Source organism: Schistocerca gregaria, chromosome 2 (assembly GCF_023897955.1).
Source record: "Schistocerca gregaria isolate iqSchGreg1 chromosome 2, iqSchGreg1.2, whole genome shotgun sequence".
NCBI classification, from domain to species: domain Eukaryota; kingdom Metazoa; phylum Arthropoda; class Insecta; order Orthoptera; family Acrididae; genus Schistocerca; species Schistocerca gregaria.
In genome coordinates this window covers 481,115,475-481,124,120 of record NC_064921.1, presented here as the reverse complement: position 1 = coordinate 481,124,120, position 8,646 = coordinate 481,115,475, and positions in this window count along the sequence as shown.

The window sequence follows — 8,646 nt, the reverse complement described above, 5'->3', positions numbered from 1 at the left end:
CCACCTGGTAAGGATCCCATACCGCGCAGCAGTATTCCAGCAGAGGACGGACAAGTGTAATGTACGCTGATTCTTTAGTGGGTTTGTCGCATCTTCTAAGTGTTCTGCCAACAAAGCACAGTCTTTGTTTCACCTTCCCCATAATATTATCTCTGTAGTCTTTCCAATTTAAGCCCGAAACTCGTGGTCGTGCGGTAGCGTTCTCGCTTCCCACGCCTGGGTTCCCGTGTTCGATTCCCGGCGGAGTCAGGGATTTTCTCTGCCTCGTGATGGCTGGGTGTTGTGTGATGTCCTTAGGTTAGTTATGTTTAAGTAGTTCTAAGTTCCAGGGGACTGATGACGATAGATGTCAAGTCCCATAGTGCTCAGAGCCATTTGAACCATTTTTTTTCCAATTTAAGTTGCTCGTAATTTTAATTCCTAAATATTTAGTTGAATTGGCAGCCCTTAGATTAATGCGATTTGTCTTACACCAAAATTTATCGGATTTCTTTCAAACCCATGTGGATGACATCGCACTTTTATTTGTTTAGTGCCAATTGCCACTTTTCGTACCATACATAAATTTGTTCCAGATCATTTTGTAATTGAAATTGATCGTCTGAAGATTTTACTGGACGGTAAATTACAGCCTCATCTGCAAACAGTCTAAGGGGGCGGCTCAGATTATTACCTAGATCATTGATGTAAATCACGAACAGCTGACGGCATATGACCCTACCTTGAGGAACGCCAGATATCACTTTTGTAGTACTCGACGATTTACCGTCTATCAGTACGAACTGTGACCTCTCTGAGAGAAAATCACGAATCCAGTCACACAACTGAGCCGATGCTCCATATTCACGCTATTTGATTAATAGTCGCTTGTGAGGAACGGTATCAAAAGCCGTCGTGAAATCTGGGAATATGGAATCGACTTGAGATCCCTTGTCGACAGTACTTATTACTTCATGGGGATGTTGCACGAGAAGGATATTTTCTGACTCCGCGTTGCTTATGTATCAATAAGTCATTTTCTTCAAGGTGATTGTCGCACAAGCCTGTCCGATCTTCCGCATGCCAGCCGGCCGCACACAGCTGCGATTTCTGCAATGCTGGAACGTGCAGACTCTCTCGTCGCTGCAAGACTAGACGTGTCTACCCACCTGAGACGGGTTCACAAAACTTCATTGGACGCCTCTTGCACATCCACCATACAGCACGGATCTCTCACCTTCCATCTATTCTGCCTAATGAAGGAGGCGCTCCGCGGGAACCAGTACGTGAATGGTGCGGAGGTTATTGATACAGCGAGATGTTGACTCCGACATGAACTAGGAGAGTGGTGCCATGTGGGCATACATTTCCTCCCAGTAAGGTGGAATACGGCCGTAGCACTGAACGAAGATAATGTTAAAAAACACGGTTTTGTAGCCAAAACAGTGGTTTATTGGGGTCCTGAATAAAACCAAACTGCATTCAGAAAAAAAGTGCTGAATTTATTGAACGCCCACGATATGAAGTTGTGGATACTACGTTTAATGTTTATCTAATGTTTTTGATCTTGGTTTTTTTTGTTGCATGATTTAATAAAAGTACATGGCTAGTATAGTGGTAAGGTTTTATTGGTTACGAGTGGGACGGCAAGATTTAAAATCATTCTTCTTACCTCAGTATTCCTTACGTGGAATTAACCACTCTTGACTAACACTCTCAAGTTTCTCCAGTGTAAAATTACGGGATTAGAACACCACACGATTACACGCACATTTCTAATATTCAGATTTAGGTTCATCTCGTTGTGTTAGAATATCTAGTGAATCAGCATTAACAGAGTCGATGTACACAATTCATAACGAGAGATTTATGGATTAAAAGCAAGTAATTAAGTAGGGTGTGTTTTAAAAATGAGTCAGCCGATCTCACAACATTATATCTTGGCATAATGAGAAAGATTAGGGGGATCGTCCTAAGTACATCTGATATCACAAGACCATATGTTCTACGCCAGACCGGAGGTGTTACAGGATTATGAGGTTTATAACGGGGGGGGGGGGGGGAGGGAGGGAGGTGAGGGTGCTAAGTGCTCAGAAGGAGGCAGAAACAAGCTATCAGTCAAGTAAAAAATTTTATATTCCTACGACAGTTAGCAAATGCACTTCTTGTCGAACTGGCAGCATCAGCTTTGCCTCATGTGTCACCAAGTTATTGCCGACACAACACATTCTTTAGTCTGCGCTCTTAAAGCAGCATTACTCCTACCGTGCTCTGTAGAAGTAAATCGTATTTTTATTGGTTTTGTACACTGAGTGGAAATGTCTGCTAAAAGAAGATTCTATAATGAAGAATATATTAGGTATGTATACACGTTTATTGACTCTCAGTGCAAATTTAAGAAGATCACCCTCCACAATTGATGTGCATAGATTTCCTGGTGAAATTAAAGAGGATTCAGTTGAAGTGAAATATTTTCGAGTGCTAAAGAACAATTTCAACTAATGGGGTTGGAAGAATTTTGGGCCAGTTTCCTTCCTATTGAACCAGGGCTGGGAATGGAAACCTTAAAAGTCGTCGTATAGTTTTCAACTACAAACCTGTGTGACACTGAATTCTAGACACAAGCACCATGAAAACAAAACACGCAGTCACCTGAGGTTGTGAGTGAGCTCATATGTGCTTTAAATAGTTTGAAACCAAACACTCAAGAGCTGCGTAAAGAAAAACAACTTGAAGTGAAAAAATGTCATTATGTATTTAATTCAGACATAACTGCATTTCTGTTTTGCTATCAAATCCTTTGAAATACTGTAGTTTTGTATTACTTTACGTTTGATAACCCTCTTCTACTAAAGTGTGGATTGCAGACTATTGTCAAAGAAAATATTTCGAAAGAAGCAAATAAATATATAAACATAGGAGGGGGGATAAGAGTATGTGATGCTCCAGTGTTGCCAAGGGGAACAGAAGGTGAAAAAGGTTGGAAACCAGTGTTATACACTAAAGAAGGTAGAAAGTTAGTGTGAGCTTTAACTTATGTGAAGGATTAAAATGTTTTTGTTTTCGAAAGATAGATCCGATCTTGCACGGGTGTATCTTCTACATGGATGATAAAATGGTAAAAAATGGCTCTGAGCACTATGAGACTTAACATCTGAGGTCATCAGTCCCCTACAACGTAGAACTACTTAAACCTAACAAACCTAACAAACCTAAGGACATCACACACATCCATGCGCGAGGCAGGATTCGAACCTGAAACCGTTGAGGTCACGCGGTTCCAGACTGAAGCGCCTAGAACCGCTCGGCCCCACCGGCCGGCTTTTATGATCAATTCAGCTTTGACAAATGATCAGTGTGCCCTCCGCCAGCCGCACAACAAACATCCATGCACAATCATTCGGACTTTTGCTAGCGGAGTTCCTACATTCACTACTGTTGCTATACGACGTCTAGGTCACACTCATTCATTGAAATGAGAGGCACATAGACGCAGTTTGCCACAAAACCTTACTAAAACTATTGACATGCTGTGAGATCAGCCGACCTGCGTGTAGTGTCTTACTCTCCACGAAGGTCGCGTTGCACAATTGTAACTGAGATGCACCTCTTTAAACGTAGATCGTCAAATGCCTCTTGTCACTGTGTCAGTGGACCTCGGCACTTATCAAGTTGGATAAAAAACATCCGAACGAGAGAGTTAGTTGTACCAAGGGGACCGCTGCCGACAAACCACATGACCTAGCTACTTACAACTGGCGCTAAGGCGAGGTTTAAATTTCGATGCTTAAGCTAAAATTCATCTCAAGTTTATATCTTCAATCATGTAGAAGATATTGCGAAATCAACGACTCTCATTGAAACAACCCTGCAACGCAATTTCTAATGACACTATGATGACAGCACAAACATCTTGGCAGACGTTTTTATCCAAAACAACCCAACACAATTGAACATAGCAGCCATAACAGTCGTGCCAAGGCAGCAGCAGGAAACATGGATACGTTCTGGAACAGAGCTCACCACTACTGAAGCGGTGCTATCCGTATCTACGACCAAGTACATGACGAAAGCAAGTAAGTAAGCCGTTGAATTTTCTTGATGTAACTGGGGCCTCGCTTTGAATATCGCTAAAAGCCAGATGATTCGCGTGAGAAAAGACAAAATCCTGAGGTATCCGAATACAAGGCAACTGATAAATTTTTCGAGTCAGGGATCTGCATTTAGTTCATTCGGAGAATGATCCCAAATTAATAATGTGACATGAATTAAAAACAAAACTTTCATTCGATATGACGGATTGTGAAAAGACGACAGATATGCGGAGAGAATACTTGGAAACTTTAATGTATCTGTTAAGGATACAGTATAAGATTTTCTTGGTACATCTATTGTCTGAGTGGCATTATCTTATCTTTTCCTGGAGGGAACTGTTAAAGGAATTCCAGAATTTGTTTCCATGTTGTAATTTTATAATGTTTTAGAGAGCTTCTCTTGCTTGTAATTTTATAATGTTTTAGAGAGCTTCTCTTGCTATAGGGGGGAAATCGAAGTATTATTCTAGAAGATTGCAGTGGGGCTATTCATTTACGCCTTAGGTATATCGAAAGCATACATGTACCTCACAAAGAAAGGCATCGTTTCAGGATGGAACGAGAGCTAACTTGTTCTACACTGCTGATATAGTTTTCTTCAGCCATTTCGGCATTACGATTTGAAAAATCTACAGCGCTGTTAAGGCTGGACGCATTTCATATGTATTGCGTTCCTAAATGCATTGTATTGATTGGACGAGTCCACAGTCACATCTAGGATCACCTTAAAAACCCTACACTATCATTATCTCTCTACTTCAGGCCACTCCAGTCTACATTCACATCACAGTTCCTTAGAGGGGATGAATGGTTCCAACTTACTGATTCGGTCAGCCCAAGAGTATGGCTTATAGCTTTTGATACGTCCCAAATCTACTTCTATTATGATTTTGAATGAAAGTTCTTCTTTTCCACTTCACCTACTCGGCAAATTGCCTGTTACGGCACTCTATCTCACGCATGGTCTTACTGCATTTCATGTTCGTGTGCATTTATAATTTAAAGCCTTTACTGGGAATATGAACCATGGACCTTGCCGTTGGTGGGGAGGCTTGCGTGCCTCAGCGATACAGATAGCCGTACCGTAGGTGCAACCACAACGGAGGGGTATCTGTTGAGAGGCCAGACAAACGTGTGGTTCCTGAAGAGAGGCAGCAGCCTTTTCAGTAGTTGCAGGGGCAACAGTCTGTATGATTGACTGATTTGGCCTTGTAACAATAACCAAAACGGCCTTGCTGTGCTGGTACTGCGAACGGCTGAAAGGAAGGGGAAACTACGGCTGTAATTTTTCCCGAGGGCATGCAGCTTTACTCTATGATTAGATGATAATGGCGTCCTCTTGGGTAAAATATTTCGGAGGTAAAATGGTCCCCCATTCGGATCTCCGGGCGGGGACTACTCAACAGGATGTCGTTATCAGGAGAAAGAAAACTGGCGTTCTATGGATCGGAGCGTGGAATGTCACCTCTTAATCGGGCAGGTAGGTTAAAAAATTTAAAAGGAGAAATGATAGGTTAAAGTTAGATATAATGGGAATTAGTGAAGTTCGGTGGCAGGAGGAACAAGACTTATGGTCAGGTGACTACAGGGTTATAAACACAAAATCAAATAGGGGTAATGCAGGAGTAGATTTAATAATGAATAGGAAAATAGGAATGCGGGTAAGCTACTACAAACAGCATATTGAACGCATTATTGTGGCCAAGACAGATACGAAGCCCACACCTACTACAGTAGTACAAGGTTATATGCCAACTAGCTCTGCAGATGACGAAGAAATTGAAGAAATGGATGATGAAATAAAAGAAATTATTCAGATAGTAAAGGGTGATGAAAATTTTATAGGCATTGGTGACTGTAATTCGTTAGTAGGAAAAGGGAGAGACGGAAACATAGTAGGTGAATATGGACTGGGGCAAAGGAATGAAAGAGGAAGCCGCCTGGTAGAATTTTGCACAAAGCACATCTTGATCATAGGTAATACTTGGTTCAAGAATCATAAAAGAAGGCTGTATACATGGAAGAAGCCTGGAGATACTGACAGGTTTCAGTTAGATTATATAATGGTACGACTGAGATTTAGGAACAAGTTTTTAAATTGTAGGACATTTCCAGGGGCAGATGTGGACTCTGATCACAATCTATTGGTTATGACCTGTAGATTAAAACTGAAGAAACAGCAAAAAGGTGGGAATTTAAGGAGATGGGACCTGGATAAACTAAAACAACCAGAGGTTGTACATAGTTTCAAGGAGAGCATAAGGGAGCAACTGACAGGAATGAGGGAAAGAAATACAGTAAAAGAAGAATGAGGAGCTTTGAGGGATGAAGTAGTGAAGGCAGCAGAGGATTAAGTAGGTAAAAAGACGAGGGCTAGTAGAAATCCTTGGGTAACAGAAGAAATATTGAATTTAATTGATGAAAGGAGAAAATATAAAAATGCAGTAAATAAAGCAGGCAAAAAGGAATACAAACGTCTCAAAAATGAGATCGACAGGAAGTGCAAAATGGCTAAGCAGGGATGGCTAGAGGACAAATATAAGGATGTAGAGGCTTATCTCACTAGGGGTAAGATAGATACTGCCTACAGGAAAATTACAGAGACCTTTGTATATAAGAGAACCACTTGCATGAGCATCAAGAGCTCAGATGGAAACCCAGTTCTAAGCAAAGAAGGGAAAGCAGTGAGGTGGAAGGAGTATATAGAGTGTCTATACAAGGGCGATGTACTTGAGGACTATATTATGGAAATGGAAGAGGATGTAGATGAAGATGAAATGGGAGATACGATACTGCGTGAAGAGTTTGACAGAGCACTGAAAGACCTGAGTCGAAACAAGGCCCCCGGAGTAGACAACATTCCATTGGAACTACTGATGTCCTTAGGAGAGCCAGTTATGACTAAAATCTACCATCTGGTGAGAAAGATGTATGAGACAGGCGAAATACCCTCAGAATTCAAGAAGTATATAATAATTCCAATCCCAAAAAAGCAAGTGTTGACAGATGTGAAAATTACCGAACAATCAGTTTAATAAGTCACAGCTGCAAAATACTAACGCGAGCTCTTTACAGACGAATGGAGAAACTAGTAGAAGCCGACCTCGGGGAAGATCAGTTTGGATTCCGTAGAAATACTGGAATACGTGAGGCAATACTGACCCTACGACTTATCTTAGAAGCTAGATTAAGGAAAGGCAAACCAACGTTTCTAACATTTGTAGACTCAGAGAAAGCTTTTGACAATGTTGACTGGAATACTCTCTTTCAAATTCTGAAGGTGGCCGGGGTAAAATACAGGGAGCGGAAGGCTATTTACAATTTGTACAGAAACCAGATGGCAGTTATAAGAGTCGAGGGACATGAAAGGGAAGCAGTGGTTCGGAAGGGAGTGAGACAGTGTTGAAGTCTCTCCCCGATGTTATTCAATCTGTATATTGAGCAAGCAGTGAAGGAAACAAAAGAAAAATTCGAAGTAGCTATTAAAATCCATGGAGAAGAAATAAAAACTTTGAGGTTCGCCGATGACATCGTAATTCTGTCAGAGACACCAAAGGACTTGGAAGAGCAGTTGAACGGAATGGATAGTGTCTTGAAAGGAGGATATAAGATGAACATCAACAAAAGCAAAACGAGGATAATGGAATGTATACGAATTAAGTCGGGTGATGCTGAGGGAATTAGATTAGGAAATGAGACACTTAACGTAGTAAAGCAGTTTCGCTATTTGTGGAGCAAAATAACTGATGATGGTCGAAGTAGAGAGGATATAAAATGTAGACTGGCAATGGCAAGGAAAGCGTTTCTGAAGAAGAGAAATTTGTTAATATCGAGTACAGATTTAAATGTCAGGAAGTCGTTCCTGAAAGTATTTGTATGGAGTGTAGCCATGTATGGAAGTGAGACATGGACGATAAATAGTTTGGACAAGAAGAGAATAGAAGCTTTCGAAATGTGGTGCTACAGAAGAATGCTGAGATGAGATGGGTAGATCACGTAACTAATGAGGAAGTATTGAATAGGATTGGGGAGAAGAGAAGTTTGTGGCACAACTTGACCAGAAGAAGGGATTGGTTGGTAGGACATGTTCTGAGGCATCAAGGGATCACCAATTTAGTATTGGAGGGCAGCGTGGAGGGTAAAAATCGTAGAGGGAGACCAAGAGATGACTACACTAAGCAGATTCAGAAGGACGTAGGTTGCAGTAGGTACTGGGAGATGAAGAAGCTTGACAGGATAGAGTAGCATGTACAGCTGCATGAAACCAGTCTCAGGACTGAAGACCACACTAACAACACTGGGAATATTTCTGTACTCGTATGGTCTACATATCCCTTCCATTTCTTCCTATTTTCCTTTATTTTTTCGTTTATATATTCCTAAACTATTCCTTGTATCTCCATTTCTATTTCGATCTTCCCTTGTACAGCCTTCTGCTCTTCTTAGAGATCCAATTTTAGAGCCTGTATTCCTATTTTTTGGCGTCTTGTTGTTCCCCATGCTTCACTTTAATAAGTAATGCTTGTATCTGTTATTGTTTAACGAAACTTCAGCTGCGTTTCTTTCCTGGCCT